Genomic DNA, 24,634 nt, shown 5'->3' with positions numbered 1-24,634 from the left:
TGTTAGATCCTGAAAGAAAGCATGACTCCTTTAATCGGGGGCTTCCAGAATCACTTGCAAACCTTATAGGCATACAACTACAAGGAAAACTACAAGCTATGGCCTCAGGGACAAAAGAACCTTGCTAGCATTCAGAAGGACAACTGGCACCTCGAGGTCATTCTGCAGTTGGGATATCAAAGTATGGACATGGGGGAGGTGTGGCCCAAGCGTGATGCGTTAATTATGTGAAGGAAAGATGGGCCTGTGGCTATTCTTCCCAGTTAAATCTGAGCCAGGGGAAGTAAGGCTCGCACGCAACCACCCTTGCTCCTAGGTCACCTAGGTCCAACAGGCAAGCACGCTGGAACTGGAAGCCGTCTCATTGCCAGTAGACCACAAGGTAGGCGAAATATTTCATTCATAAACGTAATCGTCCTCTGGGAGCACTGGGCTGGCAAAAGGTGGTTTCGACCACGACGGACTTGAATGGAATGGATTACCACACAGTCAGGTTGAGACAATTAGTTAACTTGGGGCCAAGAACAAAAGCTCAAGGGAAAGCTAGCATGCTTTCGCCCCCTCCCACACGATGGAGGTGGAGGGCGACGCGATCGGACGGCCGGAGGGGAAGGGGAAGGCAGCTGGACAGGGTGGATGTTTTATTAGACAAGCTCCACACACAAAAGCGAGATCCTCGATTTAATCCAACCTTCTGTTCCCAAGGCCTCCCCACTCCTGCCCACATTGCCCCAGCCGTGTTCGTCACGATCCAGCTTGCTGATTAAGCTAGGGTAAAACTTATCTCCACTGCCAGCCTGTGTCCACTGGACTCAGCTAAGACGGATGAGGCCAGGTCTTCCCTACCTAAATGAAAATCCTATAAACGGACTATGCCTTGAAGGCTAAGGACACCCCGATAAAGAAATGTAAAATTAACTCTCACTGGTTTGTACCATCATTTTTAATTGTATTAACAAAGCCCCAAAAGGGCAAGTTGTTGTCTTGTTTTATTTTTCAGAAAATCCCCGTGGGACCTTTACTGAACACAGAATGACTGATAGCTGACTTTAACCATTTGTGTTTTGTGACAGAAAAATTAAAGATGTGATCTTGCTAGAATACTGATATAACTCGTTGTTACATATTTTGGTTGCAATAGTATTATGTTTTTGTTTATTGTTGTTGTGGATTGTGATTGATATCGGTCCTTGGATCTGTTAAAACTTCACAATTTGGTTCATAGTTTCTTTTTCAGGTCATTCTGACTCTCTGGTACTTTCTGCACAGTGATAACCATTCCTTCTGATCCCTTCTTTTACCCCTTTTTGTCAAACTGATTGTGGTTTGCATGTAACTCCTCCATAGTGTTTCCAAATTCCTAACAAATTGGGAAATGAGCCAAGGGACCTATCTAATATCTGTTAGATGTGGTCAAAAATGAAATCTATTTTAAAGCCCTTTGCACTGATGTTTTTCAGTGTCATATAAGTTCAGGAGTTCCATACAAAACATGGTTGTTGGAAAATGTCTAAGTTTTGATAAGAGATGTGTATGTTTCTGGGATTATCCCTATTATGGTTTATACTGTGGAGTATCCTACACACACACCGTCCTGTGAAAAGTTCAGTAGACTATAACAGTACTTTAACTTGCCAAACTAGCATTTATATCTGTCAGCAATTGAACTGTTTGGAAATGCTCAAGTAGAAAACAGCTGACATAAATAGGGGTATCTAAATAGATACCCCTATTTATTTGTTTTACTTGTTTATTTGATACTATTCGTTATTGTCACTGTCTTTGTGATTTTTAAATGTTTATGGTATATGTAAGTATGGATTGCTAAAGGAAAGTTATATAGTACTAAGGGTGTTGTGGAAACTGAAGAACTGTGTTGTTTAATCTGTGGGTTCTGAAGGGAATGGGACAAACTGCTTTGATGGTATAAGAAAGTGTAACTGTTAATGATACAGAAGTATAATTGAGGGCATGTGGAAGTGTAACTGAGGGTACAAATAGTGGAATAGCGTACGTTAGTTTATGTAATGATGAGAGTTTGGAAAGTGAGAAAGTTTGGGACAGACACAGGACACATTTAAGGAACTGAAGTAAGGGACTTGGACAAATTTTTTGATGGAGCTTGGAAATTGTATAGAAAGAGAGATTGTAATGAAAGAATTGGGAAGAACAATAGCAGCTGTACTAGAGCAGGATCTGAAGATCCCAGGATGAGTTTTGCCCCAGTGGACTGAATGCAACGTGCACAAAGCAGTGTAAAGATGTTTGTTTTCTGGTAGATACGGGTGCATCTCACTCTGTACTGCATCAAGAATTACTACCCTTAGATGATTACATAGTAGGAATAGGTCAATAGTAGGAATAGGTCAACAACAACAAAAAAAAAAAGCCTACCAATTAAATAGAAAAGGAAGCTAAGGGTAAAGCAAGTAACAAACAATAGGAGTAAGTAACTGTAGCTCTAAATAACTTTTCTGAGTAGTTTGTATTGTAGAGAGATCTAATATAGTGGTTTGTTATGAGTGAATATATATTGATGGAAAATAATTATGGTTATCAATCAAGGTTTTGATTGAATGATGATGACTGTTTAACATTTAATTCCCCCATATCACCCATCCCTCTTTTCCCTTATGCTTACTTTTTTTTTTTTTTCTTTCCTCACCACCGTGAATGGTCATTTACGTATCAATTTCAAGCAACCTTTGATACACATATCAAAGAACCTTGCCTCCCTCCTACAAATTGGAGCGAGACAAGCTTCCTGTGTTTCAGTTTGTACCCTTTGTCTCTTACCCTGCTACCACTGAAAAGAGTCTGACCCCATCTTCTTGACACATTCACTTAAGACATTTACATATATTGATTAGATATTCTATCAATTTTTCCCTCTTTAGGCTAAACAGATCCAGATTTCCCAGCTTGTCCTCATAAAAGAGATGTTCCAGTCCCCTAATCATCTTTGTAGCCCTTTAGCTGTTCCACATTCTCTTTTACTGGGGAACTTAGAACTTTGCACAATACTAACCAGGGCTGAGAAGGGGGACCTGCTTGCAACATTCTCTCTAATGCACCCTCAGAGATTTTCCTTCTCCTCTCCTCTCCTCTCCTCTCCTCTCCTCTCCTCTCCTCTCCTTTCCTCTTCTCCTCTCCTTTCTCTCCTCTCCTCTCCTCTCCTCTCCTGTGACTAGAACAACTGAAAGGAGCTGCACTACTATTAATTCTACTGAAACATTTCTGTCATTGTGTTTTAACTGGTTCTCAGACTTAGCTCAAATCAATATTCCTAAAGCTACTACAAACTGCCTAAAATTTTCTAATTATATAATATGTGATGCTAGAAGCATTGTATAGTGAATTATACATCTAATATAGTGGATTAGAAAAATGATCATGACTAAAAGACAACAAATTGACCCTTCCCATTTCTTTTCAGAATGAGTTATACACTTTTAAAAAAGAAGAAAATCATATTTATTTTACAGAGGAAAGAGTCTATACAGAACATGCACTGAACTCATTGATTAGTAGACCACATTTCAAATATATAGTGAGTTTGTTTCAATTTTTTGCTCAGAAGGGAAAAAGATAAATTCTAAGGTTACTTTATGTTCCCAGTTTTGTAATTTTTTGTATTGTTTTCTATTCGGTTATCACAGATTTTGTCAAAACCATGAGAAGAGTACTCGCACAGTAGATGGGTTTTGCAGTACAGCACTGCTGAGCTCAGCAGCCGATCAAAGGACAACAAATCTCTATTATTAAAAAGTCTGTGTAAGATTATAATGAATATTTGTCACAATAAGCCTGTGTTTAATTCTAGACTGGAAATAAGATTGTAGAGTTCTTTATTTCATAAGAGCTTCAAATGATGAAGAGTAACTGATATGATTGTTTTATCGATATAAGATTATTCTTTTAAATTGCTTCTTTTTATTATAATCATAAAACAGCACATAAAGAAAGACTACCTTTGATATTTCATAGTGTGTGCCAACACTTTTATGCCTTATTATTTTTGAAAATTCTGACTAAGCATCATATAATATAAATGTTTATAGTTTTTTTTGTTTGTTTCTCCTTTTCACTATCTTTCTTATGACTACAGAAGAAATAGAACAAGGATTTACCTTCCTCTTTTAATTGAAGATTTGCTGTGTGACAGATAGCAGTAGAGGGGCAGTCTGACAGAATGGTGTCTGATGTGGAAGTGCATATGAAGCAAAGGTGTGGAACTGAATTCCTCCATGCAGAAAAAATGGCACCCATTGGCATTCATTGACACTTGCTGAACATTTGTGGAGACCAAACAGTGGATATGAGCACAGTGAGGAGTGGGTGGTGTGTTTCAGCAGTGGCAGCAGTGACAGTTGGTCACCTCCACTGGTGCAGATTGCTACAAGCAGGGCATACTAGCTCAAGTTCATTGCTGCCAAAGATGCACAGCTGGTGGTGGTGACTGTGTTGAAAAAGAGTGTTTTGTAGCTGAGAATCTGCTCTATCAAATACTATTATTTTTTTATTTGTATCTGTTGCAGTTTCCAGGGAAATAAATAGATGGCATTACTTTTGGAACAACCTGCATCATTTTAATCTTATGCAATGGAGCTAAATCAGAAGATCCTTAATGCCAACATAAAGCCATCTTGTCTACTTTTTACAAGTTGTCCCGCATTTGTGTTCCCCCTCTCAGTGCACCACCAGATCTCCAACACTTCATAGTAGTACTAAATAAATCATTAAACTGCTAAAATTACGAATGCAGTTAGACAGAAGACAGTTGTTCATGGAATGACTTCACGCTAAACTGAAAACAGCCATGCTAATTAAACAGCATGTATGTTCTATGGACTTCCTCCAGAACAGTATCTGGCTGTTACAGAAGACACAATTTCTCAGTGCGTAGCAATGCCTTCTGTGCTGAAGGGAAAACAATGCATCTGAGTCGTAGGGAGCTGATTTGCAGCAGGTAACATATAGCTTAAAGATGGAGGACAGAAGGGAATGGCTATGAGTTATGGATCTGTTTGGATAAATGCTACCTCAGCAAGTAGCCGGGTAATACAACTAGAGACTGCATTATCTTTACTGTGGAAACTGTGCTCCTGAGGGGGCTGAAGAAAATCTGATAGCTGTTACTTTTACAGTTCCCATGAAGCTGTGCAGAAAAAGTTTGCTCCCTCGAGGCACCCCCCAGTTTTTGTAACGTCTTCATCAATTTATGGTAAAACATTTAATTTTTCTTGGGTCAGATTCTGCCATCTCATTTAGAGCTCTGATTTTCCCCAGGTACGGTTGTACTGATTATGTTGGTAAATGTGACAGAAACTCTTCTACGCTGAGAAAACTGCTACAATACTGCAGTGAAAAGCAAGGGAGGTGAACACTGAGGTTAAATGTACAAGGTCTGGTTCATGGTCCAGACTTTCAAATTCTCTATTTCAGAATTAACAGACAGAAAGATTGCTTCAGATTACATGGATGTGAGTCAAAAACCTTCTGGCCTCGCTAAGACAGTAACACAGGTGTGTCTGTTTTTCTATTTTTCAGCAGCGTGAACAGCAACAGGGAAGACAAAACATTTTTTTTAATGGGAAAAGTAAATGGAAATATATCAAGGGAAAGACAGCAAGGGGTTTAGTGAATGCTCTTATGTAATGATCTTCTTGAACTGAAAAGGAAGAAAAGTTAACCTATTAAATTCTCTCCAAATTATCCGCTGCTTTTTCGTTTGAAAATTATACAAACAGATTTCAGTACAGAGAAACTTTGTACAAGCTCTTGCAATTTTGCAGACCCTACACAGTGCTTCTCAGGAGCATCTATCATCAGAAATCCCTATATCCTTGATCAGTCCGGCAAACATTACAGTAGTTATATATAAACATAAACAAACAGAAGGCCAGCAAACACCACAAAGCAGTATTATGCAATGTACTGGGTAGAAAAATTATTTTGAAAAAAGCATACCTAAAAAATCACAGGTTCATGGCATAATTCAAAGTGAAAGATAGCTAAGGAGCTTTGTTTTCCAACATCGTGACTGAGTTGGTCAGATAGAGGAGCAGATTAAATTGCTTACATCTTGAATAGATCCAAGGATTGATATGGTGTGCAATTTGATAACATCCCGGAATGCTCTAATAAAGGAAAAAGGTTTTCAGTATGTGTTGTTTCTGTATTGCACTCTCATCATGGACTAATGTGTAGAGGTTAGTTCTGTCCTGCTTTTGAAGAATTAGTGAGGGAAAATGTGTACAGGAAAGGCACAGGAGACTTAGGAGAAGTGTTGGAAGTAACCGCGGGAGAAAGCTCATGCTTATCATGGTCAACAAGCCTCGTTTATTAGGTGTTACAGCATCTCATTTATACAATCAGTAATAAAGTTCATGGTATTGCAAAAGTTAAGCTCAGGATTGGTGAATTAGACACTTACTTCATCTGACCTTTGTGGTTAGTCTTATGATACCTTTTCTCTTGCAGCTCTGTATCTACCTTGCTACACATCTTGCTTTTCCCTCTCGCTTGCCTTAGATACATATTTCATCTTTACGTACATACCCTGTCTTTTCACATACTGATTTCTTCTCTACGCCGTGATCGGCCCTAGGATAGACCGTCTTTGTTTTTAATCACGTTCATTCTTTTACAAATTATAGACTGGATCTCTTCATGTCCTTTCTCATGACCATTTCTGCATAAACATCTCTCCACATTTCCCCCGTTTTCTTTTTAAAATGAAAAGGCTCAGTTTAACGACGATTAACCATATTTAACACAGCAATTTCAGTGGTCTGTTCAATCAGTTCAAGTAGTTTTATCCTGCTCCATAGCTGCTGCTCTGTGAACTCCTTATCTCGATCCATGGCTGTGCTCCATAAAAATTCTTCCTGTATTACAACAATTCCAAGATACTGCCTATAGAATAAACAATACTACTTAATATAATAACGTAACTATTATAACTCAATCAAGAACTCGATTGACAATACTCTAAAAGTGAAAACAAGAGACAAGTCAAATATACATTAACAACAATTACTGTTAAACCTACTAAAAAGAACAAACTGTTTTACTGCAACCTAATTTCTTCAACCTAAAATAAAGGGTTCCATGTGTGTAATTCTGTACAACTGATCAGGAAAAAGTCTTCAATTTGTTGTATACTCTTGATATATTGTTTTAATGACACTAAAATTTGCCTGCAGTAAAAATGCCTTTTTAAAGATGCTATAAACCCATGCTCTACTGACTGAGTTATCCGGCTCAATAATATTAATGATTGCTGCAAGTTATGAAGTAGCCATTCAAACTAGAACAATTTATAGAGGACAATGTACTAGAGTATCACTAAGCGCATTATTACTTATGCGACCCTGAGGAAACAGCAGCTGTGTCTGGGTGGCATGCGACAGTAGATGCCAGCAGGGTTCCCTGCTCAAGGTGCACCTTCTCTGCTCACCATCAACGATTCTCACGCTTCTCCTCCTGGATTTCTGTCAAGATAGTTGTACACCAATCCGCATGGCCAGTGCAGTGATATAGAGCCCAAGTGAACAACCTGCTTGAAAAACAGAATAAACTATCAAATTTATTTCTATTAGCGTGCACTTTTGTTAAAATGATGCGATGCGTTATATTTTTCAGATCCAATTAATTGGATGTAAAAGTAGGGATCCGTTCTATGCATACAGGGTCATCTGCTTTGTTCTAGAATCCTTTCAGTTTTGTCTTTTGCAAAATTAAGAAAAAAGCTAATTAAATAGGCTTAATAATATCATAACCAAACAGTACTAAAACATTAGAAAGAATCTATTCCGCTAGATTCTACAGCATTGATTACATCAATCCTGTTTAATTTACACATCTGATCATCATTACTAAAATAGAAGAAGCACACAACATCCTAGTAATGCCTTAAACTCCAAATCTTGAGACTGCGGTTTAGAACAGAAAATCACACCACTACGTCAACTATTACTAATATCTATCTATTAACCAGCAGCTTACAAAGTATACCACTAAATAAGAAACACACAAATTTACAAGTACATGAAAAGCTGGATGCTATTTTTGCCTTCAGATGAGGACCGAAGATATTCACTGGAACCCACCTAGGACAGTCCCAGTGGAAATACGAGCATATCATACCCCAAGTTGTCAGTGTGAGGAAGTCCAAAGTCTGTGGCATATTCCAAAACCATTACATAGGCTGTTCTTTTAGCACCGGGGGGAAGCCCTCAAAATGTACGATCCACATAAGCTGTACTCTATGAAACACGATTCAAAGCTTCATTCACAAGCCACAAGTGCAAAACCTTGCATATTTTTTTGTAGTGTGTCTCCATATTCCCCCTCTTTTTGTTTAATAATAAAACTGGATTCCAATGTTTTGTAAATGCTTATCAGTAAGCTTGTTCAGTGGGAGAATGAGCAATGCGGCTGAGTATGTAACACCACCCTTCTTGGAGGAAAGTATTGGTGCCTTGAGGTATACGCAAGGCCCATTCATCTTGTTTTGTAGGTATGTGGGATTCCCATAGACAGCATAAGCAGATAACCAGTGTTTCACGGGTGTTCATGGACTTGCGATTCACCTGTATTGTGCTGTGGCAAAATAGTAAGAGAGATGAATCATCTATTGTTACATGTGCTATCTCAATTAGCGGCCAAATTCAGGAATTGTGAGTTGACATTTGTCGACCACAGTTGAAGACGTGCGTGCCACATGATTTGTCCCGAGGTCTGAGGCAAAGTCAAATGGTATCAGTCAAATTATGTAGCTGATATTCAGTCACAAACACGGTGTATTGCATAGGATGAGGCAGGATTCATTCTTAACGCAGTTTTTCCAATGTGAGTGGGAGTTCATTAGGCTGTAAAAACTGTCACTGGTTTGTACAATAGATTGTATGTGTAAATGGCTGACACGATACTCCTCGTATGTGTCTATATTGACCCCTTAGCTCCTTTCACTGGCTCAATAGGCAGTTCCCAACAGAGGACCCTGCATTAGTAAGGTCATGCATCTGTCAGCATCACCCCTTAATATTGTTTCTTTCTCTGCATTGCTCTAAGACCATCACAGTACGTCTGTAGGGAAAATTGTCATTCCAATGCTCCTTCAAAGTATCATCAGGAGGAAATGCGTCATTCTTGCTTCTGGATCTTACTGACCTCGGGGTCACAAACAATCCCCTGCGTTTATCAGTCCATCCGTGTCTTTAAACACGTATCACCACGGTCGCAGAGCACACAGACCGCGGCAGGACGAGGGAGGGGCGCATGGGACGAGGGTGCAAGAGATACGACGGTGGCCGAGAGCAGAGGGCGGGGCGGTGCTGTAGACCGAACAAACGCCGGCTACGCAGTGCAGATCAGCGACGTGTGCGGGGGGCAGCGCGGCCGCTAGGCTGGGAAACGGAAGCTTGTATCGGAAGCGCGGCCGCTTGTTCTTCGTTGCGCTGCCTTCTCCGTTTTCCCACTTCCTATAGCATAACAGCAGCGTTTGGGTGTATGGATTGACACTTGCTGCACGCCAATCCATGGACTTACGCACTCGTGACGGATCGTGACGCCAGTTTATTCCACAAGCCGGAAAATTTCATTAGAGGGATGATTCTGCAGAGCGATGAGCTGTAGCGATCGGCAGTTGGATGGTGCAAGGGCCTGCTAGACACTTGATTCTGAGAAGCCTCAGCCTTGTGCCTTAATATCCTGACCCTAGCTCTTTAATAGCCTTAGGACTATGAAGAGCCTGAGCCCGGGTGCACCTCGAAGTCTTGTTCCTCCTCTTCATTGTCCAGTACTCCTCAAAGTATCTTAGAACTGCACGAGCTCGTACATACTACAATTCTGAAGTGTTCACAAGTTTTAGCATTATTTCCCTTCATGTACTCTGGGTACTCAGCCTTCTCTTGGCCCAGCTTACCTGTATCTAAGAAACACTCCAAAAATCCTATTCTTCCCCATGCCTGAGATTCCATATGGACGACAACACTGGTAGCTTTGATCTATATCCATAGCTGCGCTGGCCAGATACTTTGACTCCCTACCAGTTAAACGGTTGGTCCTAAGTAAAGCCTGGGCCGTCCTCCGGATGAACCACACCCTAAACAGTGTCTTCAACGCGGTGACATTATACAAAGGGATCTCCGGGCTGCCTAACGTATCGCAACTCTCTTGGCACATTCTCTTCCCAATAAGCATTAATGAGCGTGTTGGTTGCCTTCAAAAAATCAACCTAAGCCTATAGCGCCCGACAATCAGATGGCAACAAACCTGAAGTATCTCAATATATCAGTATCTGCTCGCTATGGCTCACCTCTTTACTCCAAACTGGACTGACCGTAGACCACAATAGTGACAACAACTTTCCAATCTAAAGCACTGATTAGACAGCCTGTTCCCGCCTGCACGCATTAGGCAAAATACCCCACCGACAGCACCATCTGTTGCACCGCTTCCAACGCCTCACCGTCTCCCGCCTCTAAACAAGCCCGCGCCAGCGCAGCCCAAGCCCCCCCCCGCTCCCGCGCGACGGCCTCCGCCAGGTCACTCTGTGCCCCAGGGAGCGGCTCATTGCAAAGGGGGGTCGAGGGGGCCGGCTGTAGCCCAATGGTCGATGCAGGGCGGCTCGTCTGATACAGACGTGCAGGGAGACGGGACGGGGCACTCGGGCTCCACAACCGCTGGCAATGCAGGCTCGGAGGCCGGCGGCAACTTTACGCGTGGACACTGCAGGGCGCCCGGGCAATCTGACCATTCATTATAATTCTTATTCCTCCCCTGCACAGCACTAGCTTTCTCTACCGCTTCCTTTTCTGCCTGATATTGCAACAAATCATTATAAACCACACGCCACCACTTCCCGCATTTTTTAGCCATTTTCTCGACCATCTATCATTCCCTGAAAAATTGCATTCTCCATATTTACGCCAAGTCAGCAAGAATCATGCACTAAATCGGAGTTCTGAAGATAAGCCTTTAGAATACCCATTACACTAATAACTTAGGGGTCTTACTTTCAAGTCTACCCACTGTAAACTGTCTCGGCTTAAGAAAAGTGAAAAGAAATTATTGCTGTCTATGCGCTTGTCCATATTTACTCAGTGATTCTTTTAGGTACCGTTGCAGCCATCCAGCTTCGCAGCATGTATTCGCAGAGCCCACGTCTGTCACTCGAGACGCGGAGCTCCATTCAGCTCTTCGTCATCCGTCTAGCTGCGAAATCCGGACCGAACCACGCATTCTTACACCCGTGCAGCCCTTTTTCCTTATCACACGAGGGTCACAAGTTGTTGGAGAACCGCGGAACAAGTTCATGATATCTGATTAGCAGACAAGCTCGTTTATTAGGTGTACAGATCTCATTTATACATTCAGTAATAAGTTCATGCATATTGTCGCAAAAGTTAAGCCTCAGGATCTGGTGAATTAGACATTTCTTCATCTGACTTTGTGGTTGATCTTTATGGATACTTTTTCTTTGCAGCTCTGTCTACACCTTGCTACACATCTTGCTTTTCCCTTAGGCCGTCCTTGCCTCTAGATACATATTTCATCTTTAGCTACATACCCTGTCTTTTCACATACTGATTTCTTCTCAGCTGCCTAGCCCGTGATCGGCCCTAGGATAGACCGTCTTTGTCTTTAATCACGTTCATTCTTTTACAATTTAACTAGTGGAATCTCTTCATGTCCTTTCTCATGAAGCCATTCTGCATAAACATTCTCCACATAGAAGCAATCTCCTAGCTCTTCAAGCCTATCTACATTTTCAAGTCAATGCAAAGAGGACAGGCCAATGAATGCATGCAACCTCTGCTGCATGGAAGGCAGTAAGGTACTTCTGGTACATGTACAGCCACTGACTGTGATCTGACCACGAGAAAGGCAAAAGAATTGCACAAAGCACCCTTTACAGTAGCTTGACCATAGCTGTAATTTCTCGGCGTTTTTTTAGTAAGCCATCATGAACTTCACTGGAAAGACAAGTACTGTCAGGGAACATCTTCCTTGATAAGATGTGCTGCAGGAATGGCTCCATGAGTTTAAAGTGCAAAGCTTTTACTAACAAATGTTTTGTGTACCTTGAGTAGCAGAAGAGGAATGAGTGTTGCATGAACCATTCCTGTATTCCATAACATAAATTCTTGCCAGGTTTCTCTCAGGATGCTCAGTCCAGGTCACTGCAATGGCAGAATACTCTTTGGGAAGGACAGTTCTGTAACAGGAGACACATCACATGCAGTATGTATTTCACTGCAAGATTTTGGTGTGTATACTATGTTCATGTTTCAATGTTCATAAGGAAGTCAGATTCCATTGAGACTTAAGACATGACTTGTACGCACTGGTTTTGGTTAAATGCTCTCTGTCCAGATCCTTCTCAACCAATTGGAAGTCTTCCTTTGCTCAGACTCTCTTACCTCCAGGGTCTGGGACTCCTGAGGGCTAGTCCTAGCACTGATGACTGAAGAAAAGAAGGCATTCAGAATCTTCACCTTCTCATCTTTGCAAAGTTTAACTCTATCATCTTATGACTACTGTGCCCAAGGTGACCTCCAACCAAAAAAGCACGCACAAGACCTTCCCTGATAACCAGCATCAGGTCAAGTGGGGAAGTTTTGCCTCGCTTGTTTTTGCACAAAAATAAACACAATATTGGAATAAAATTTATTGTTTATCATCACATCTTTGATCACTCAGTAGTATCACTAATGCAATATAATACTGATGTCACAGGGTATTCCTATATCTTAGATATTCTGCTAAGTATTAAGAAGTCATCAGAGGTACCAAATGAGAGATGGGTCTCCAGTGGTGTGTAATGACCTTTCATTTTACATTGTCAAGAACCCTAACATCAAGTCACATGCCACCTTATAATTGTCCTGTTGAGAATAAACAAATAACAAAAACTGAGAACAGTCTAGGTTTCTTTCATTGCTGCTGCGTCTTCCAGCATTCAAAAACAACTTAGAGAATCACAATGAGACATTCTAATCTTGAACACCTTAGACAAGAGATCTATAAAGTGGTAAGAAGGTGGATTTATATTTTTGAAAAATATTGTCACTCTTAAATTTGGGGAGAAAATAATCAAAGGAATGGGGAAAAAAAACAAATATGTAAAAAAAAAAAAAAGAATAAATAAAAGCAGAGTATTTGGGATGAAGTTGGAGTTTCACAGACTAATTAGAAGAAAAGATTTCTTTATGGCCCTGTGGTTATTTTCTTGTAAACATAGTTAAGCCTTTCATTTACTTGCATGTAAAAGGAGAAATTAAATGATTTGTTGCTCTTAATGACTAAAACAGAGATGTTTGGATGAGAGAGACTGGACTGATGTAGTCTACCTGGGTATTCAAGAGTTTTCAGTGATGAAACTATTGCAAAGCCGAACATCAAGAAAGTGAATGAAAAGATGGATAAGAACTGATCTTCAAACAGAGGGATAGTTTCCACAGTGGAAGGAAATAATTGGTGGTGCCTGTAGTTTTAAGTATATTCATTACTGAACACGAATGGAGAACATATGGTGTTGTGACAAGATTTCTGATGCTGCACAGTTATCTAAAGTGGTGAAGATTAGACTGACTCTTTAATCCGGAGAGGAGACATCTCATTTAGAGGTAACAAGTGATTCAAAAGTGGCACAGACAATGTTGTCAAGTGTTCTCTCTTTACAGTACAAACAGGATCAGTGGTTTCAACATACATACAAAGAGGCAGTTCTCCACATTGTACTTAAGATGTGAAAATTTGAGCCAAGAAATCTTTAGAGGGTAAAAGCTCATAAGGTTATCCAAAGCAAGTGGGAAATTCAAAGAAGAAAAAAGAAGTAATTAATTCTGTCAAATATAAAGACTCCTCTTCTGGCTCAGGAGGGAAAACCTTGAAATCACGGGAAACCACCAGTAGAAAAAAACTTGTACCCCCATGCATTGGTAGCTCCCTCAGGCATCTGTTTTGGTCACCGTGGAAGGCAAGAACCAGGAGTTTGTGGTTTTTTATGACCAATTTAAGAGAACTAATAAAATCAGGAGTTCTTAATCAAACAGACAATTCAAATCTTTTTCTGTCTGATCTTAAACAATTGCCCGAGTCAACTCAGGAAATTAGTTATTCTGTAGATTAAAACTTAATTTTGTGCTGATGCATATAGATTACTCCCCTTGTTCAGCCAAAACAAATATAAAATGCCATTCCCAGGCTCATCTTTGAAATACGTTCAGGAAAGCCAGTGGCTAAATCTCTCTCTGATGCCAGTAGCAAATTACTTTCTAGATCATATTGTTCTCCTCTCAGTTTGTTATTTCTCCAGCTTTGTAAACAAATCATAGCAAACTAATTTTTAAAAAGTTGTCTGAATAAATGTTGCATTAGAAAATGAAAAGCCATGTGTATAAATCTCCAAGTAACTAAAGAAAGAAGTTGACTGAGTTTTCATTACAAAAACTAATGGGTGGCATTATTACTTAGATGATGCTTCTGATTTTAATAAAAATTCTTCCCTATGCAATATGACTGCAGCAAATAATACTTGTTTGCCTAGCTCTGTTGTAGATACTTTCTAGTCTCTTACCAATTAATGTCACCTCATGTTTGAATTTTATTTATATTGTTATTCTAGCCCAAAAGGTTGGACTGGTTCACAATATTAGAAGCTGCTAAATTTCTATAAATATTAATCTCCTGAAATAAATAATATTCATAACTCAAAATAATCAGAGAAAAATAGTATTCCCAAATTCATAAGCATCAGCGTTACTTCCACATAAATTAGACCAATTCTTTGGTGAACCCACATAAAAACTATTAACTGCAGATGGGAGAAATAAGATCAAATTGATATTCCAGAGATATTCCAGAAAGTATATCTTAGGAACACTGAATGACAAGCTCAAGGAGGGAAGGTTTAGGTTGGACATCAGGGAGAAGTTCTTCACAGAGAGAGTGGTGAGATGCTGGAACAGGCTGCCCAGGGAGGCAGGAGCACCCCTGGAGGTATTTAAGGCTGGGCTGGATGGGACACTGGGCAATCTGATTTAGCACTTGATCTAGCAGCTGTCAACCCTGCCTGTGTCAGGGGAGTTAGAACTCGATGATCCTTGGGATCTCTTCCAACACAAACCATTCCATGATTCCATGACAGCTGTTCTCTACTCAGTTGTCTAAGAACTAACTTTTTTATTTCTGAACTTCCTTTCATTGTCTTTGCTGTTAATTACTTTTTCTCAAGAGTTTATGTAATTTGGTTCTACAGAGAACAAAAGAATTCAGAGTCTACAAAAATAATTTGTTGAGAGAAAGGAGTATATTTTCAATGGAAAAACAGACTAATCCTGCCTACACGTGGTTGCATTACCAGTTGTCCCTTTATTTAGTCATCCTATTGAAACAAATAAACAAACAAAATCATCCAGAAGCACTAATACTAAGCACCAGCATATTTAGGTTCAGTGTTAGACAAAACAACATGAAAAAGGAAGCAAATGAAGCATAATCAGAAAATGGAATTCATAGAACCTCATCAAAATTAAAAATCTATCAGAAAAGAAGTTTGATAGGGTGAAACAGTTTTCCAGCAGTACATGGAAAACTTTAAGAACAGGCAAAGTTAAAAGAAAAAATCCAAAGAAAATTTAAATTCTTCATCTATAATAACTTTAAAAAATGATCTGTACCAAAAAGGCAGCTATGTTTGTTTTGTACTGCTTTTTCTGCAAGAATATGAGAAATATGTTTGGATGCAAATGAGAATTTACAGAAGTGTATCAACATAGAGAACAGACATAACATAGCCATGTTTTGAATATATATGATAATCGTGCACTCCCTTGAATGACATTTCTTAATATCTCTGCCTTTAAACCTTTGAATAACAGTAGCATTTTGTATAGCATATTTTGGTAGATCATGCAAATTCTTGATGCATTTTGTATGCTGGAAAAAAAAACCAACTAAAGATCTATGCCTTTTTAATGAAAGTTTGTACACAATTTTACTAAAATCTCCATGGGAATTATTACCAGGAAATACACGACTACTAATTCTTCTTTCCAATTTATCAATTTTATTTTATCTTATCTATCTGGAATGCCATCACATGGCATAAACAGGACAACTAGGTGGTCAACATGAGTTTATGGTTAGGGCTGTAGATACTGCATGGATGTTAGCAAAGTTTTGACACAGTTTCCCACAGCATCCTCCTGGAGAAACTGACTGTTCATAGCGTAAGTGGGCATATGCTTTTCTAAGTAGAAAACTGGTTTTGTGGTGCACCCAAAGCGTTGTAGAGGCTCAGCAGTGGTGTCAGTTGTCTGTATTTCCTTTATCAGTGATCTGGACAAGGGGACCAAGTGCATATTCAATAAATTTGCAGATGACCCCATGTTAAGCAAGAATGTTAATTTGCTTGGGAGTAGGAAGACTCTACAAAGGAATCTGGATAAACTGGATTGATGGGATGAGTACAGCTATGCAAAATAAAACAAAGCTAAGAATCAGGACATGCACTTGTGTCACACCAACCCCATGCAACACTACAGGCTGGAGAAAGAGAGACTGGAAATGTATGTGGTAGAAAAGGACCTGTGAGTACTGATCAACAGACAGTTGAATATGAGCCAGCAGTGTGCTTGGGTGACCAAGAAGACCACTGGCATCCTGACTTGTACCAAAAATAGTGTGGCCAGCAGGATTACGGAGGTGACTGTCCTGCTGTCCTTAGCTCTGGTAATAATACTCAAGTATTGCATTCAGTTTTGGGCCCCTTACTACAAGAAAGACACTGAGGCAAGGGAGTATGTCCAGAGAAGGGCAATGAGAAGGTCTGGAGCACAAGTCTTATGAGAAGTGTCTGAGGGAACTGGGATGGTTCATTTGGAGAAGTGGAGGCTCAGGAAAGACATTACAGCTCTCTACAACTCCCTGAAAGGATGTTGTAATGAGGTGGAGGTCAGCCTCTTCTCTCCATCAGCACAAGATAGGATGAGATGGCCTCGATTTGCACCAGGGGAGATTTAAGTTGGACATTAGGAAAAAATTCTTCTCGGACAGGGTGGTTATGTATTGAAACACACTGCCCAAGGAAGTTCTTGTAGGCAGTTAAAAGGCATGTAGATGTTGTGCTTGGGGATGTGGTTTAGCAGTAGGTGAACCATAAGGCTTGATGACCTTAGAGAGACCTTCTATGATTCTGTTATGAATTTATTCTGTCCCTATTAGATTCTTTCCTTATTAGACACCAAAGAATTAAGACGTTCCTAGAAACACATCTCACTGAAGTACTGTTTACTTGAGAAATAGGATAAAGAGGCTATTGCTAAAGACAAAATAAGCATGACATTTTTAAATGAAAATACATTTCCAAATCTTATATTGTATTTGAAAACTCCATACATCTTCAGGCTATGTTGTTCTCTAAGCTGTATTCTTTTTTTAACAAAAGAAACAAAAAGTAAGAAACATCTCTTTCATAATGAAAGAAAGCAGCTAGTAAGAGATAACACTGCCATTAACAAAGTATTATTAGAGATTCATCTAAAAAATAAACTCCAGTGTTACTTTATCATGGAAAGCTAACAGCATTCTAACTTGAGACAAATATACAGTTCTTTGGAGTTCTGTAAATGTTCTTGTTTAAGGCAAACGTTTCTATGCTCACAAAATGAGGAAAAAAAAATGAGTCAGAAATTTTACTGTTAAATCAAGAAAATCACTGTATGCCATACCTTTTAAGCTTTTTCTTCTTTTTTTTTTCTTCAAATCTTCTTCTGACCTGAACTGTAAGTCTCCCCATGTCTACAACCAGATGCAGTGTTTGAAGGTACCAGCAGAGGATGGGAAAACTGAGATGAAAGGCTCTCAAGATGAAAGGTAGAGATCTGTAGCACTTGGATGAAGGCTACTGGCTACTGCATGCAATTGAAGATTGATACAGCTGTGGGGGGGAAAAAAAAAATAAAAAAATAGCCACAAGGATCAGAGCAGCAGGGACTAGTAGAGGAACACAGAGAACCTAGTCAGGTGAAATCAGAGCCTTGTGACTAATTTGCTCAAGTAAAGGGTGGGGTGATCCAAAGCAAGAAAGGTTCCTCCTGCATGAGGCAGAAGACAAGTTTTCTCTCTGAGTGCCTGTGATCTGAAATGGGGTAGGGCTTATAGGATATGAGACTCATAACAAGATTCAAGGGAAGAACACTTGAGGAGACTTACTGTGGGAGATGCAGAACACACTGTGGGACTCTGTCAGTGTGCAGAACCTAATATGGGACACTTAAGGGTCAGGCAATAGGTAAGAAAAGACAGAGATCGAGGTGGGTTGAAAGATAAGGGAAATAAGAGTGACAGCAGGTTGTGAACAGGATGCAAGTCAGTATGGTTTTCTTCCTAAGCCCTGCACTTTGATCACTACAGTCTATCATACATTTTCACTAAATCCTATATCTGCCGTCTGTATGGGTGCACTCTCTGAGTGGCTACAAATCAATCAGTGCAGGTACATGCCAGAAAACCTCAAGCTGGACTAGCCAGAAGGGAGTCTGAACCAGCAACTAGAGCGGGATTGTGAATGCGTGGGCTATAGGCCCAGGGAGGACAGGGGATTTGGACAAACACACACATTCATATACAATATTTTTACTAGTGAATTTTATCTCTGATTTGATGGAGAAGATGAACTGGAATTGGGCCATCTATGCTGTTCATGCTCATATGAGTGCTGTGTGTTTGTGTGGGTGCTGGCAGAGGCACTGTTTGCTGCCTGAGTGGATCTGTGTGTCTGGTCACATAAGTCAATATACAGTAAATGTCTGTGTGAGCATGCTGGGTGTACAAAGCTGAGCTGAGGGCAAGGAGCTGCAGAGGGCTCAGAGATACTGCTAGACTCAGAAACCCCCAGCACCACTCATAAAACTCTACTGATGCAACAAATTACTGCAGGGATAACACCGAACCACCACTGACCTGCTCTGCATGGCTAATGTTGTCTTACTGTAATTTCCATAATAATATTCTGGCAAATAATGCATACTACAAACATCATTTCTGGCTGTTACCAACGTATCTTTTCTAATGGACCTTGAGATTCATTGTGATGTAAGTCGTTTGGGGTTTGATCAACACATCATAACAAAAATTATAAAGGGTTATAGTATTTTATGCTAAAAATTTGAATTCCTTCATATATATATATATATGTATTTTTCCATCAGGTGGTCTGAAAGACATATTCTTTCTAACAAAGCTTTTCTTTCTGAAAAAAAAACTAATTTACTAAAGTAGTACTAAAGTATTGGTATTTAGCTACTATGCTGATCATACTGATTTCTGTATTGCAAGTGTAGTCATAACGAAGTCAAAAGAAAAACCTTGCATCCAGATGTCATCTGCAAGTTGGAGCTACCTATTCTGCTACATAACTGTGTTACTTTAACATTTATGATAGCAGTTAATTTCACTCTGTGCAGCATCTCTTTATCAGAATGCCATCATTTGAAACTTCTAAGCTATTGTTATAGTCCATTATTAAATTTTGTGATGAGAAACAATCATTTCTTAAGACTACATGTTATTCAAGCTCGAGTCTGATCTTATCACAAATTTTCAAATTATGGCTCTGCTACAACAAATGATTAAATTATGAAGCAAATATATATTTTTTTATAGTGAGAAGTTGATATTTCCACAAGCAGACTAGAAAACGTGCAAGATCCTTCAGCCATTTTTGCCAAATAAAATCCAGGACAGAATTAGCTGCCCTAGGCAGAAATCTCCTCTATCTACCTGGGAGAGGTCAGGTTCTGAAGATCCAACAAAAAAACATTGAGCAGTATCACTTCCATACTACACAAGAAATAAGTACTTAAAAATAGTGTGGTTTGTCTTTCTTTGATATATTATTATTATTATTATTATTATTATTATTATTATTATTATTATTATTTAGCAGAAAGAGACAGAAAACTCAGCAACTGCAAGTACTGCATTCAGCTCAGGGGTAGACAATAGCAGGAGGTCATGGACCACTTGGAGTGTGCCCAGAGGAGGCTGTGATCAGAGGGCTGTAACACCTCACCTGTGTAGAAAGGATAGGAGGGTTTGGATTGTTCAGCCTGGAGAAAAGATGGCTCCAGAGAGACCTTGTGGCAGAATGACAGTACCTACAGGTATGAGAAAACTGGAGATGAGCTTTGTCATGATAACATTCTTCGTAAAGTTTCAACAGATGAGGTGCTTTGGATTTAGGATAAGAATAATGTTGATAACACAAGAATGTGACCCAAGCTTACCAAAGGGATGCCCCATGCCACAGGACATCATGCTCAGCCATCAGCACTCAGGTAAAGAAGGAGAAAGAGCAGGGAAGGATGTTTACAGCAATGGCATTTGTCTTCCCAATAAATGGTTGCACATGGTGAGCCATAATTTTCTGGAAGTGGCTGAACATCTGCCTAGAAAACAGTCTTTATCTCAGCCCTTGAGTCCTCATAATTTCACCTTCCAATTCTCTCTCCTTTCACCTGGGGAAAGTGAGCAAGCAGGTGTGGGCTGAGTTGCCGGCTGGGGTTATACCACAGCATGAGGTAATGCTTTTAAACCAAAAGATGGTAGATTTCTAATAGACATAAGAAAGAAATTCTTCACCAGAACAGGCTGAATATAGAAGTCATGGCTGCCCCTGCCTGGAAGTGTTCAAGGTCATCTAAGATGGGGCTTTGAACAACCTGGTCTAGTGGGAAGTGTCCTTGCCCACAGCAGGAGTCTGGAACTGGATGACCCTTTGAGGCCCATGCCAAGCTAAACCATTCTGTGATTCTATTTTATGCTGCTTACTTCTAAAAGTAGAAGTTTCTATGACGAAAAGCCCTTAATATCCCTTGTTTATTTCCTTGATGTTCATGAACAAGTTTTAGAAGCAAAACCAAAACTTTGCATTACTTAAATTTAATAACAGATGTACATGATAATAATTTCTTGGATAAATTAACAAGCAGCGTGCAGTCCTCTCAGGTATGAAATGGTATCTTAAAGGGCTGATCTTTTACAGAGCACTGTAGAACAGTGACTTAAATGTTAAATTTCTGCTCAGTTCAAAGACAGCAACAAAGAAATAATTGCCATGAAGTTTGGCATGCACACAATACTTTCCTTGTTCAAACCTTGGAAACTTCATTTACTTTTACTAGGTAGAGGAAAAAAAGAAAAAAAGAAAAAGAAAAAAAAAAAAAAGAAAAAAAAAGAAAAGCTGGATGCTGTTTCAAATTCCTTTTTTCCCACATTCACATCTCATACTGTATTCCCCTGTCTCGCATCATCACAGCACTTTGTCTAACTTAGGGCACATTTAGTGCACTTCAGTTGCTGTATAGCAGAGATATGTTAGAACTTATTGAAAATGATCTTCAGTCAGTGTTGAGGATAGCAGTACAAGACTCTGCAAGGGACACTTGCATACTACATTGTGATTTAGTTGTGGAATTCAAAACTCACATGAGAATCAGTGACAAGTAATCAGCTGCAGCAACATGGAGATAAGGGTAAACTAATAATCAATTAACTAGCTTTATTAGAGAACATTATCTTCCATGACTCACTTTCAGGTGCTTCCCACCATCCTTCTTCAAGCATTTTTTTGCTCTCTCTGATATCCATGTTACCTCATCTATCAAATAGACCAGGGTAAGAAAAACCCAGGCTAGAAGTCAGTAGATAGAAACAGCTCAGTCTGTAACTGGCATGGCTTTACACAGGAGACGTTTACTGATATGTTGGAGCTTGCTGATGTGAAGTTACATAAATCTATAGCAGTACAGTCCAATTTAACATAGGCAACATTTCCAGATCCTAGCTATTAAATGAAAATCTGAGGTCCTCCGTCCCATTTCTGTACATAGAGAGATGAATTATATAACAAGCATTGCCCTCTGTTTGCTAAACATATGAACAGAAAGGAAGAATACATAAATATACGAAATAAATGTACCTTTGTTTGAATAATAAAGGGACAACATGATAGTGGACAAATTTGGGCTTTACAAATAATGCTCCTTGAAATAACTGTAAGTGTTTAAATCAGTGAAGGTGCTCACAAGGTAACTAAATAAATATAAGTCTGGATGATTGATTACCATAAACTCATAGGATTTTTTTTTATTTTTAAGTTTTCAATTACATTGGTATTATTTGTTGTACCAATTCACCTTTGCTTCCCTGGAAACACATTTTAAAAGAAAATCATTTCCACAGATATTTTTAATAGTATGAAAGAAATAAGTCTGGATTTCTGATGTTGTAGAAATATGAATTGCAATTTAAATTTTTTATGACATGTTAAAATAATTATTAATTAACGGAGCAATGAAACAGTTGTTATTCTAATTCACCATGACTTGATAACATTCAGTCTCTTTTCCCCTGAGGAGCTCATTTCTGAGTACATCAGTACTGGTATAATGGGAAAAGTTGGAACTTTGTTCTGTAACTCAACCCAATTTGCAGCACTCTTATCAACAAATTCCTGTTACATCTCTTCTACATGGACATTTACAATCTCTTTTGTATGGACACTCATGAGAAAGAGGTAGAATAAAAGTTCAATTCAGATTATTTACACCAAAATATCAAGACAGAAATATTTACTACAAGGTGCCTTGGACTCCTGAATAATAGCCTCTAAAAATGCCCCAAAAATGTTCAAAATTTAAATAAATACATATAGACTGCTTTGAAACAGTAGTCTAGAGCTCTGATACACTACAAGGATTCTTAATTTAGGACCAGCTGATCATCAGTTGTTTTCTCCTAAAATGTCTAACAGTTTCTTCACTTCAGTATTAAAAAAAAAAAAAAAAGACAGTTGAAAAACTTGATTTTTTAATTACTGCGTATTTGTTTATATATATATATATATATATCATTTATCATTCTGGACATGAGAAAAAGAGAGATTAAATATCTTTATGGAAAACAGCAGAACAACCTAACGAATCAGCTTGATTAAGGGTCTATCTTAGCTTCACTAACAGCCTTCACTAGTTAAGTATTCTGAAGCAAATCAGATAATCTGCCCATGTTTCTACTTTCCTTATTCCTTACATAGTATGAGTAAGATTGATTCCAGCTGTGTAAGGAGTAGTAATGCAGTAAGCAACATTTACAGGTCTGATTCATTGTAGGGGATGGCATGCATTATGCATTACAAATGGAAGTACATAAATTACAAAGCAAATTACCCTTGGTTACTGAATAACTCTGATATTTTATCACAAATACAGAAATTATAGCTGTTAATAAGTGGAATGTTTCAAATATACTGTTTACTGGAGAAGTGTTCTTGTTAAGAAGGAAAATATATGCATACTATGAGTAACTGAACGAGCAAAACCACAGTTCAAAGCAGAATTTTCCCCTCATGTTCACTGGGCACTGAAGATAGAGGCAGACTTGTGGCAGACAGCAAGAGGCAAGTAGATGTCTTATTTTTTTCTTTTTCTTTTTAAATCTACCATGCATATTTAACATCTTGAAGTCCTGCTTGAGCTTCCTGTACCAAAACTGCTGTGTTGCAGGAATGCGCTGACTTATCTTTGAGGGAGGAGAGAGAACCGTGACAAAATCTTATGGTCAACACAATATGAGGGTTGAACTTTAATGAAAAAAGAGTACCACGGTCTGAAAAGAAGATGAGAATCTTCCCTATGGGAAACATCTTTCAACAGAAAAGGTCTCCTGGTCCTTCTGCTGTGTTGTAGAATCTTGCATCACTGCTACAGACTTGCAATAGCACATTCAAAAGCCAAGTCTGCTCATTTTCATATCAGAGTATAAACCTAGAGACTGTGTGAAACCTTTGATCTCTCAAACCACAGTACAGGAGTTGAGACAAAGTCCATTGGCCACAAGAATCAAAGAGTCGAGTCTGGTTCAAAGCCAAACCATGAGTGCTTTCTGAACTTTCTTCTAATAACTGTTCAAAAATAGTTGAATACAATTAGCAATTAAAACAAGTTTAAACAAGTAAAACCAACAAAAAATAACAAACAACCCCCCCTCACCTCCCATGAGTTCTCTTTCACGCTTTGACCAAAGTGTGCCAGTCACTGAATGTAAATGAATTAAACAGGAACATAGAAAGCACTCCAGTACAAATTACAACAAAAGTGGAATATTTTTGGATTTAGCAACATTGTACAAGATTTGTGCAAAACTGACAAAATATTTGAGCTGACACTCTGTAAATGCTCATTTGTCATATGTTAGCATACTCTTTTTTTCCAAACAGAACTATTATTCTGCAAATGTTACTCTACAGGTTTATTTTTAAAAAATTTAATACTGTATAAAATTTATCCTTTCCAATTTTCAGTTACCATCAAAATAATAATAATAATAAACCAATATCTCATAACCACAGCAAATAAACTGATTCTATGGGCTTTTGATGACTCATACAGCTATTATTGCTTTTCAACACTAGAAACACCAGAGAAAAGGAAAGGCTGCTAGCAAACCTATTTCATTACTTTTCAGGACTACAGTGATTTTCTGCCAATTAACATTCTTCTGATAAAGAAATGCAAGGCTCTTCATTTTTTTTCTGCTCCTAATTAAAACTTTGTGA

Source organism: Coturnix japonica, chromosome 8, assembly GCF_001577835.2.
Source record: "Coturnix japonica isolate 7356 chromosome 8, Coturnix japonica 2.1, whole genome shotgun sequence".
Lineage (NCBI taxonomy): Eukaryota > Metazoa > Chordata > Aves > Galliformes > Phasianidae > Coturnix > Coturnix japonica.
The sequence above is the reverse complement of the archived record's forward strand: the minus strand, read 5'-3'. Positions refer to the sequence as shown.